Source organism: Epinephelus lanceolatus, chromosome 20 (assembly GCF_041903045.1).
Source record: "Epinephelus lanceolatus isolate andai-2023 chromosome 20, ASM4190304v1, whole genome shotgun sequence".
Lineage (NCBI taxonomy): Eukaryota > Metazoa > Chordata > Actinopteri > Perciformes > Serranidae > Epinephelus > Epinephelus lanceolatus.
This window is the reverse complement of record NC_135753.1, coordinates 32662268-32674595: the sequence shown is the minus strand read 5'-3', so window position 1 is coordinate 32674595 and position 12328 is coordinate 32662268. Positions and strand designations below refer to the sequence as shown.

Here is a 12328-nt window from a genome sequence, read left to right as displayed (position 1 = left end):
TAACGAAGCCCATCCATGAGGCCACAGTGCTATACTGTGTTTCTGTCTCTGAACTGGTGGGCTGCTGGTGACTCACTTAACACCCCTGAGATGTCAGCGTCTGACAGACCACATTCACACTCACACACACACACACACACACACACACACACAGAAAACAGTGTGTGCATTGTATTGGTTCTATGTGTTTATGTATGTAGGGCGCTGAGGGGAGGCACATGGGAAGTGATCAGTTAATGATCAAAGGTATGGAGACAAATTCCAATGTCAAATTATTAAACAGAATCTTTTCTTTTTATTTTCATTGCTTAAAAATACTTCTAAATGTTAGAATATAACATATATGATAGTAGAATTCGTAAATTAAAAGATAAACTATTACAAATCAGCTAAATAAACTCACTGGCAATGCTGTCATTGGTGTCCATCACATTTCAGGACATGTTTACAGAAAATTCTACATGACACATATCAAATATTAAATTCAGTAGGGCCGGACATCTTTTTCGTCTCCTTTTTTATTTTCAGTGCCAATGCTGTTATAATAATATAAACATTAGAACAGAAAAAGATTATTGATATATCTATTAGAGATGGAAAAATCGCATAGTATCACAATATTTGTACGCTATATGTGTGGTAATACTGTATTGTTACATGAACGTCAAGTATCTATTTTTTCAATTAAATTAATTAAAATCAATTGCTTTTTCAGTCCACTTGATACATTTTGCTGCAACAAAAAAGGCTGAAGTGAGATGAACAGACTGAAATCTTTATCTTTTTAAATAAAACAAATGTTGACAAAGTTTTACGTTGGGGGAAAAAAATTGCTGTTGAACAAATTTAATAAATTGCAATATATTTTTTCGCAATACTCAGCATATCGCAACAGGTTTTAAATCGCAATAATATTGTATCGTGACTAGGGTTGGAATCCGGATCTTTTTCAGAACGGGGTCCAAAGTTCCGGTTCCAGAACCGGTTCCATCACATTTGGAGTAACGGTTCCTGCAAACGGTTCCTAGATTGTAAAAAAAAAAAAAAAAAACGTCACGTGCATTTCCATTAGAGTGCGGCACGGGCTGCATATTTCTGTCCGAACCCGACCGAGCCCGACATTATTGTTTAACTAAAGCACTGAGTTTGTGTCACACAGTTGTTACGGTTACAGGCTATTTAACAGGCCGGGCGTGCGCCGTGGGTGCTCAGCGGAGAGGGAGACCTCCGTGTTTGAGACGGGAGCGGGCGGCGGGAGGAAATATAACAAAATATGATAAAATAGGAGAAACCTGTCTCCCTCTTTTATTTAATTTTTAGCGTTTAATCAAGGCGGAGGCGGGTGGCGGGAGGTCCGAGACTTCCAGCGAGGGGAGCGGTAGAAACAAACAGACAGCGTGTGTGTGTGTTCTGTTTAGGTGTTGTCATGTAAATAACAGTGCCCAAGCATGAATGCATTTAAGTATTTTTTATTACATTGCTGTGGTTAATTTGAGGTAATAGTGTTACTGTAGAAATCAGATAATCACTTTTTGTTGTTATACAGTACAGGCCAAAAGTTTGGACACACCTTCTCATTCAATGCGTTTTCTTTATTTTCATGACTATTTACATTGTAGATTCTCACTGAAGGCATCAAAACTATGAATGAACACATGTGGAGTTATGTACTTAACAAAAAAAGGTGAAATAACTGAAAACATGTTTTATATTCTAGTTTCTTCAAAATAGCCACCCTTTGCTCTGATTACTGCTTTGCACACTCTTGGCATTCTCTCCATGAGCTTCAAGAGGTAGTCACTTGAAATGGTTTCCACTTCACAGGTGTGCCTTATCAGGGTTAATTAGTGGAATTTCTTGCTTTATCAATGGGGTTGGGACCATCAGTTGTGTTGTGCAGAAGTCAGGTTAATACACAGCCGACAGCCCTATTGGACAACTGTTAAAATTCATATTATGGCAAGAACCAATCAGCTAACTAAAGAAAAACGATGGCATTTGCTAAAATCAACCACGGCACTCCAAAAACAACCAATTACAGCAGAAGAGTCTCTCATGCAGCTGCATTGCATGATTCTCCCCTCGAATGTTTTAAAAACACATTTTAGTGCACTGTTTAGCTGGAAATAGGAAAATTTGTGATCCGGCTGCCATGTTGAAAATAGTCAAATTAAGCACCACGCACCGGCTGCATCAACTGGGGTCTAGGTACCATGTCTGAAGGGTCCCTTTTGGTTCCAAAGGTACAATACCAAAAGTGTTTGGTGTAAAACAACGCTTTTGTTACGTGTTGTCTCATATCCCTCTCCGTTCATTTCCTGTCACCTCTCTCCTAAAGGCAAAAAGGTCCCAAAACACATAAAAAACAACAGTATTCGATACTCTGTGTGTAATTGTTTTGCTACCAAGCCTCAGTGACCATTTCTGTTGCTGAGAGACAAGCCAGTGTTCATGTTAGTGAAGAAAGCCACATTTCTAAACACAAACTCTTTTATATCCTTGAACTGAGTTGTTCTGTGAATGAAAGGCACATAAAACTTTTTTTTTTCCCCGACTCAGAGGCCCTCGCAGTTAAACCTTCACACTGTCACAATAATAAACACAGTATGACGGAGCTCGCAGGCCGCAGAAGTCTGCTACTATTTACAACCGACATAACATGTTTAGCCTCGTTTTCTCAGCGGACCTTGGCAAGCAGAGGTCAGCTTTAACCATGCCATTCCTGACCAGTGTTTCACAGGCTGTTTTTAGAAGCATGAGCCCCTCCAAAAAAAAAAAAAAAAAAGGCCCAGAAGTGTGTTTGAGCCCAACGTGGAGAGGAGGAGTGGAGAGACGGGAGCAAAGGCAAAGGTTTTGGCTCTGGAGGTCACAAACCAAAACCAAGAAAGGCCCACCCCGCAATCTAGCTGCAAAAATAGACGAATCTATGCCAATTTCCAGAAGAATAAGATGGAAGAAATGCAGCAAGGGGAATTATTGTGTTAACCTTAGAGTCTTAAATTTCTGTAATAGTTAGTTTTAATCTAACTGGTTTGAGACTATAGGAAAAACTGCAGAGGTTTGTGCTGCGGGTACAACATGTGATTCAGAGCCTAACAAATCACAGATAACTGCTCTGCTGGGATCAACAGTTGTAGCCCCGCTCTCAAACCTGCGGGGTAAGTGTGCGTGCGTGCATGGGTGTGCATGCAGTGGAGGTAAATGGCTGTAGCAGGCGATTATTTGCACCGCTTCACGCCTGTGAGCCTAGATCTCCCCCTCCGGCACAAAGCATGTGTCACAGAGGGCGATCACACACATTCATCACTCCTGTCCCTCAGGAACACAGCAACACACACACACAGAAAATCACAAAGTGCATATTTATCACTTCCGTCTCAAGGGGACAAGTTCACACATAAGGTGGACGTCATTCACTGGCCGAAAAAACAACAAACACACACATGTGAAACGTCACATGTGCAGGAGACAGGCCTGGGTGTGGCCCTGTGTGTGCACTAAGTGACCTCGTAAATCAGGTGGGAGCCGGCAGCAGCTGTTCCCTGGGGGCCCGAGGTCACATTGATTCAGCTGGTGGCTACTGGCTCTGCTACCATCTATCAGCTCCCCCACTGTCCTACATTTACCCTCCGCCTCAATTAGCCTTCTTCCCCATCCTCCTCTTTAACGGCCCTGCCTCCACCCCCTTCAACTTCCATATCTCCCGACATCCTCTCTTTCACTCCGCCCTTGCCTCCCTTCCTGTGTCCATTTCCCTGATTAAACTGATGCCGAGGCTCTCCAGCTTCACTGTGGAGTCCGCGCGGTCAGCCTCCTCTCCTTCAGATGAAACGGGGGGAACTCTGCTTGATCCAATCAGTGTGTGATGTGCAGCCCGTCGATCATGCACTGCACGGAGCAATAACAAGCAGCAAGCTCTTCATGTATGTTGATGTATTTAAGCATTCCCCTCATTATATTCATACCTCTGCTTCAGGTTTGCTACACAAGGCTTCAGGATTTACTTCACTCTGTCTCTTTGGGACCTCACTGACTCACAGCGGATTTAAACTTCTGAGGCATCTCTCCCTCTGGCCTGTCAGCATCTCAGGTCAAGTGATCCCTGAGTAATTTACATAGATCATGTGAGATTGCTTGTTGAGGCTCTTTCATATGACCGTCTGCATTAAACAAGGAGAGGTGCAACAACAGCCTGATGTTCTAATACAGGAAAGATGAACGGGTGAATAATGTTGTGTAGCTTGCATTATTAAAGCAGATTGGTTAATGAATTTTAAGAGAGCACACTGCCCTCAAACCACACACACGGACACACCATCATCCCCTTTATTAAACCATCATAAGCTACAAATCTGGTTACAGCAGTGTACTGCTTTCAAGGTACACCATGGTGTGAACATTGACAGTTACCATACTATGTAGATTTGCTTTGCTATTAGGGGAGGGCGAACAAATAAGCAATATCATATCATCACACAGTGCCAAGTATTGATTTTTTAATTATATAAATATAAATATTACAAATTAAACTTCAGGTAGCCTACTAGAATGATATAATCAATTGCCTTTTCAGTCCTCTAAATACATTTTGCTGCAAAATGAAAAATAAAAAAAGGTAATAAATCGCAATGTATCACAATGTTTTACCGCGATACTCAGCATATTGCAACATATTTAAAATCACAATAATATTGTATCGTGTAAAGTATCGTGACAATATTGTATCAAGGATCCTCTGGTGATTCCCACCCCTCTTTTCTATAGTACTGACCTCAGCTTTATTTTAGTTATTTTCAACTAGTAACTTAAAATGGCTGCACGTGTCGATTAAAGTAATAAAACGTTTGCTGGAAATGAAAAAAATGTTTTTGTTCCTTTAAGGGTCAATGTATCTGATAATAATTTTGTAATACTGTAATAACACGATATTTTCTAAGACAGTTATCCTACCGTGAAAGTCGCACACTGTTCCAACCCGACAATAACAATTACTTTAAAGAACATAATTTAAGATAGCACATTTTGAAGCTCGAATGCTCGATGCGTGATACTGGATTTTTTGCCGATATGTAACAACTTATTTGACTGATAACTGATACTGACATATCCACTTTTACGTAATTTTAGACAAAATGAAGTGAACCCCAAAGCCTTTGTAATGTTGTGATACCACAATATTTTCTGAGAACGTTATCGTACCGTGAAAGTCCCGCATCATTGCATCCCTTCAACAACTTTTGAAAAACATTATTTAAGCTAGCCTGTTTTGAAGCTTGCATGTTATTAAGGATGCACGATATTTGATTTTTTTGCTGATATCCCATACGCTCAGTTGTAACAACTCATTTGACCAATAACCACAACTGATATCGATATATTTTCCTCTACATAATTTCAGTGATCGCCAAGTCTCTTCTGTAGTAAATTAGCATCATACTACACATGCATACTCTTATCGTGATGGCCCACCAGCAGATGGAGACATTAAATACTTTCCAATGTATGTAATATTTGTACATTGTGCACCATAAGAAAAAACATGTTGGCCGATTCTAATAGTTCATTTAAATGCCGATATCGGCCGATACCGATGATGTACCGATGTTATTGTTCATCCCTCCTATGCTGCATAATTATACCAAGTGATATCTTAACATATACACCACACATTAATTTTTGAGTGCCATACAGGAATATTTAAATGTTGCTACAAGTGATAACAAGTACCCTGTAGTACCTCTGCATCAGTGTAAAGTTACTGTCCATGACACAGACCTCTACAGACATATAAAATAAAGTGAATCTTATTTACCTTGGCGCTGTGGTTTTATTTCCGAGGCGACATACAGAAGAAGTGAGCGAGCTTTTCCTCCTCAGCAGCTCCCAGTGATGATCCTCCACACTGCAGCACAGACAGACAGACAGACAGACAGCAGCAGCAACTATCTGCCCTGTTGGCACCGGGGGCCACTTTCTCCTCCGACTAAAGTCACGGCAGATTTCCCCTGCTGCTCATTCCCTCCTCAACTTTCCTCCACAGAGAAAATGTACACAGTTAATATTAAAACCAAATGTGGGAACAGTATGGTGGCTGGAGAAGGAAACAAAATCCCAGCAGCGCCTCTGTGAACCTCTTCTCCTCGGTCTAATTCAGGGTAAAGCGGAGAGGCGAACCCGCAGAGCTCCGCTCCTCCTGCCTGAACATCACTGCTGCCGAGACAACGGAACACGCACCACCTCCGGTTGTGACCTTCAAAATAAAACTCGGACGCCAACTACATGAAGCATTTAAAAACTCACTCTATAATTCATTTTATTAGTCTGTTCACACTTAGGAACATAAAAAATTATGCCTATTTTAATATACATATCTAAGGTTTATTTAAAGCATAATTACTGCAGACTGTGATATAAATACAGTATTTACTTACCTGCCACTTCAGGACACACGGCGATTAAAATGCAAACACTCACAGCAAACACCAAAAAATCTGCTACATTGATACTGTTAGCTTACACATAAACACCTACAATAAATATATTGATAAAGACTGAATATATAGCGTACTGTGAAAACAATCAAATGAGAACAAACACTCAAAGAAGGCTTACAACCTATAGGCGAACACATAAAATGGATTAACTGGAAATTGGTGATAATTCATGCAAACACACACACTGCATAATCATTTATAGCTACTGTCAAATGTTTAGAAATGTATAAAATTTCAAGTGGTTTTATTTTGAAGGCAGCTACAAACCATTTCCTGTTTTATTTCTGCCGCTTTAAAGCTTACCCTTCTACTGACGTCACTGCAAGAGGACACGCCCACTCACAGAGCTGCCTATTTATACAGATGCTGGCAACATGTCTCTGTAATAATACATCAATCTGTAACTTCATCAAAATGGTGTTTGTCATCATCATCATCATCATCAATGCACTGCACATTTATATAAACAGAAACAACATTAATGCAATTCTGCTGCCATTTATCTTAATGATTCAAATTCAAAATTCAAGAAGTTTACATGCACAGTAAAAACACAGTGGTTCACACCATACCATGAAATTCTTAGATGCCAGTCTCCTTTTACTCAAAACAATAATAAAAATAGAGATTAGAGTTAGATTTTAAGACAAACTAAATCAATAAATATAAGCAGAAACAAAGAACTAAGTTAAAACCCTGAGTAAAAAGCAAAGTACACTGTGCTGTCATGCGACATCTATGTTATATAAAAGTTATCCCATTTAAGCATCTCTTACAGTTTTTTTTCCTCACGATGGTGTGACGTTTCTTTAGAAATTACCACAAAAGTATTACAAGAAAATCCAGTCCAACCCTGAGAGTAACAGTTCGTGTAAATCACTTCAGTGCTGACAGTACTTATTAAATAATGCCTCCTGAGGTGCATTAGCCTAAGTAGTGTTGGTTGTCTATAAATATACTGAAAGAAAGAGACAACCAACACGACAATAACAACATATAGTTCATCAGATCACACTCTGCCTTTTAATTTTATTTATTCCTTATTCCTCCATTTATTCCTCCTTAATTTTTTTTTCTTCTTTAAAATTTAGGTCCATGTATTTTGTATTAATATATTGTTGTTAATAGTTTCTGAATTTCATAAATTGTAATAGTGCTTTGGCAACACATATGAAATACCGATAAAGCTTATTGAATTGAATTGAAAAGAAGAAGCAGACAAGTCTTGTCATCGAGCATAGGTAGTCAGAAGCTCCGCAGTATAACTTGGTGCTAAACCTTGAGCTTTAAGTTATTAAAAGAATCTCAAAATCACTTCTGAAGTTAACTGGCAAACAGTGGAGGGAGGCGAGAACTGGGTTGATATGAGACCTATGATTTGTCCCAGTTAAAATACAAGCTGCAGCGTTCTGCACTGGTTGAAGCCGAGCTACTGAAGATTTACTGAGGCATGTAAACAGTGTAGTCGAGGTGCGAGAATATAAAGCATGAATAAGCTTTTCTAGGTCAGAAAAAGACAAAGCCGATTTGGTTATGATAATATCTCTCAGGTGGAAGTAGCAGAATTTAATGAGATTATTGACATGTGGTTCATCTGAAAAAGTGATGCCTAAGTTTCTCACTTTAGATTTTATATTGGTCGCCAGAGGACCAATAAAGGGTTGTAATTTCCTTGCTAAGTGATCAGGGCCAAAGATAATTACTTCTGTCTTGTCTGAGTTTAGCTACAGAAAATTGCAAGTCATCCATTTCTTAACAGCAGTGAAGCACTCCATCAAAGTGTTCAGACAGTTAACATTATCTGGCTTAAAGGACAAGTAGATTTGGGTGTCATCAGCGTAACAGTGGTATGACACCCCATTGAAATAACTGATAATACATCCTAATGGAAGCATGTAAAGTAAAAACAAACATGATTCAAACCATTTAAGAGCAGTTCAAGACATACAGTACAGGCCAAAAGTTTGGACACACCTTCTCATTCAATGCGTTTTCTTTATTTTCATGACTATTTACATTGTAGATTCTCACTGAAGGCATCAAAACTATGAATGAACACATGTGGAGTTATGTACTTAACAAAAAAAGGTGAAATAACTGAAAACATGTTTTATATTCTAGTTTCTTCAAAATAGCCACCCTTTGCTCTGATTACTGCTTTGCACACTCTTGGCATTCTCTGGATGAGCTTCAGGAGGTAGTCACCTGAAATGGTTTTCCAACAGTCTTGAAGGAGTTCCCAGAGGTGTTTAGCACTTGTTGGCCCCTTTGCCTTCACTCTGCGGTCCAGCTCACCCCAAACCATCTCGATTGGGTTCAGGTCCGGTGACTGTGGAGGCCAGGTCATCTGCCGCAGCACTCCATCACTCTCCTTCTTGGTCAAATAGCCCTTACACAGCCTGGAGGTGTGTTTGGGGTCATTGTCCTGGTGGAAAATAAATGATCGTCCAACTAAACGCAAACCGGATGGGATGGCATGTCGCTGCAGGATGCTGTGGTAGCCATGCTGGTTCAGTGTGCCTTCAATTTTGAATAAATCCCCAACAGTGTCACCAGCAAAACACCCCCACACCATCACACCTCCTCCTCCATGCTTCACAGTGGGAACCAGGCATGTGGAATCCATCCGTTCACCTTTTCTGCGTCTCACAAAGACACGGCGGTTGGAACCAAAGATCTCAAATTTGGACTCATCACACCAAAGCACAGATTTCCACTGGTCTAATGTCCATTCCTTGTGTTTCTTGGCCCAAACAAATCTCTTCTGCTTGTTGCCTCTCCTTAGCAGTGGTTTCCTAGCAGCTATTTGACCATGAAGGCCTGATTGGCGCAGTCTCCTCTTAACAGTTGTTCTAGAGATGGGTCTGCTGCTAGAACTCTGTGTGGCATTCATCTGGTCTCTGATCTGAGCTGCTGTTAACTTGTGATTTCTGAGGCTGGTGACTCGGATGAACTTATCCTCAGAAGTAGAGGTGAGTCTTGGTCTTCCTTTCCTGGGTCGGTCCTCATGTGTGCCAGTTTCGTTGTAGCGCTTGATGGTTTTTGCGACTCCACTTGGGGACACATTTAAAGTTTTTGCAATTTTCCGGACTGACTGACCTTCATTTCTTAAAGTGATGATGGCCACTCGTTTTTCTTTAGTTAGCTGATTGGTTCTTTCCATAATATGAATTTTAACAGTTGTCCAATAGGGCTGTCGGCTGTGTATTAACCTGACTTCTGCACAACACAACTGATGGTCCCAATCCCATTGATAAAGCAAGAAATTCCACTAATTAACCCTGATAAGGCACACCTGTGAAGTGGAAACCATTTCAGGTGACTACCTCTTGAAGCTCATGGAGAGAATGCCAAGAGTGTGCAAAGCAGTAATCAGAGCAAAGGGTGGCTATTTTGAAGAAACTAGAATATAAAACATGTTTTCAGTTATTTCACCTTTTTTTGTTAAGTACATAACTCCACATGTGTTCATTCATAGTTTTGATGCCTTCAGTGAGACTCTACAATGTAAATAGTCATGAAAATAAAGAAAACGCATTGAATGAGAAGGTGTGTCCAAACTTTTGGCCTGTACTGTACCTACACACTGATTTAAAGGGAATTTATACCTCTGCGTTGAATCGACACTGTAGCTACAACGTGCACCTCCCCAGAAATGTAATTACATGTCGCGGCAACGCAGACCTCCTGTCTATTTCTGTAAGCTGAAACCATTTCCCTCAGTGGAAACAAAGCTTTTATTTACTTTAATTTCTCAGATAAGAAACAATAAATTGTGGAGACAGTAAAGCTTCCACAAAAATAACATTTTAAGTCTTGTGTGTGATTTATCCTGGCTTCATATGAGCACAGGAAATCTCAGCTTGTCGCTAAGCTAATTTATACAACGTAAAATGCCATAGGCTTGTGCTAATGACATTAGCATGTTGTATTTGTGGGGATAATGTGTCCATCAAAAGTGTTTGTCTGTGAATGCTGCAAGTTATAGTCAAGCTGATTTGTGTACTTGTGTTTGAATTTGTCTCTATTAAGCCATGTTTAATGTGTGTTTAATGTGTGTTTAGAATCAACTAAACTTGACAGCACTTCACTAGGGTTGGGATCCGGATCCGGTTCTTTTTTGGAACCGGGTCCAAAGTTCCGGTTCCGGAACTGGTTCCATCTCATTTGGAGTAACGGTTCCTGCAAACGGTTCCTAGATTGTAAAAAAAAAAAAAAAAAAAAAACATCACATGCATTTCCATTAGAGTGCGGCACGGGCCACATATTTCTGTCCAAACCCGACCGAGCCTGACATAATTTAATTACTAAAGCACTGAGTTTGTGTCACACAGTTGTTACGGTTACAGGCTATTTGACAGGCCGGGCGTGCGCCATGGGTGCTCAGCGGAGAGGGAGACCTCCGTGTTTGAGATGGGAATGGGCGGCGGGAGGTCCGAGGCTTCCAGCGTGGGGAGAGGGAGAAATATAACAAAATAAGATAAAACAGGAGAAACCTGTCTCCCTCTTTTATTTAATTTTCAGCGTTTAATCAAGGCGGAGGCGGGCGGCGGGAGGTCCGAGGCTTCCAGCGAGGGGAGCAGTAGAAACAAACAGCCAATGTGTGTGTGTGTTCTGTTCAGGTGTTGTCACGTAAATAACAGTGCCCAAGCATGAATGCATATAAGTATTTTTTATTACATTGCTGTGGTTAATTTGAGGTAATAGTGTTACTGTAGAAATCAGAGAATCACTTTTTGTTGTTATATATTCTCAGGGAGATGATACAAGCTCTAAATCTGAAATACACACCACACACAAATGTGTATTTTCATCTAATTGTACTGTGCAACAGTTAGAATAAAGTTTTTGCATTTGTATGATTGCATTTGTGTTTATTATATACTTGTTTAAGTACAGCAAGTATAATGAATATAATGTAGGAATCGGTAAGAGGAATTGGACTGTTAAGAAAGAATCGGTAAGGAATCGGAATCGTTAAAATCCTAACGAGTCCCAACCCTTCACTTCACAGAAACCTCCACTGCAAAACGCTGCACACGACTATAAATCCCACTTTAGTCTATTGATGAGGGCGTTATGATCGACAGTCTCAAACGCAACACTGACGTCAAGAAACAGTGTAATAAAACATTCCCCAGCATCAGCATCCATCAGTAAATCATTCCTGACCCTTAGCAGAGCAGTTTCAGTGCTATGTTTTGGAATGTATTTAAGATCTTAGTCTGTTTAACACAATTAAGAGTTGGGTTAGCACCACCTTTTCAAGAACTTAAGAGCAAATGCAGTTTATAAAATGAGTAAACCCCCCATTTATCACAACACATAAGCCTTAATAAAAACAATAAGAATTTTCTTCACTTTCCACAGCATGACATTCTATATAAAAACACACAGAACAACACGCGGCTCTGTTTTCGGATTATTTTCAGTAAAAATAATCAACCTAGCCAGTTATGTATTTACTTTAAGCTTTGTGGAAAGTTATTTCTGTCTCAGCAGTGGGGATGGAGTGGAAAAATGTAAGAGAAAACAAACTATCACATCCGGAAGATCCTTGAATCCTGTTTACACTCTGGGGAGTGTTTACAGAGGAATGCAGCTCCTTATCTCCCTCCCTGCCCCCTGAGATGGGTGAAAAGTTTAATGTGCTTCAACTCGACGGAAACTAATCCATTCTTTTCCCCATATAGTGTCTGGTATTGATTGAATAACCTAAAAATCATGGTAAAAAGTGCGACAGTTTGGAATTCATTGTAAAAAATGATGACTCATGGGACTCAGATGAAGCAGTGATTGTACTGATATAAATCATACATAAGAACTATCAGCAG

At 40.1% G+C, this 12328-nt stretch overlaps 1 protein-coding gene across 2 annotated transcripts in view; it reads right to left on the bottom strand.

Annotated features, from left to right (window-relative positions):
- Positions 1–6176, bottom strand: part of itgb1a (integrin, beta 1a) — a 37383-nt gene extending 31207 nt beyond the window's left edge. For both annotated transcript variants that reach the window (XM_033638912.2, XM_033638910.2), the window contains exon 1: positions 5813–6176. The gene's annotated coding sequence lies outside the window, so the exon portion shown is untranslated. The remainder of the gene's footprint in view (positions 1–5812) is intronic.
- Positions 6177–12328: the final 6152 nt, after the last annotated feature.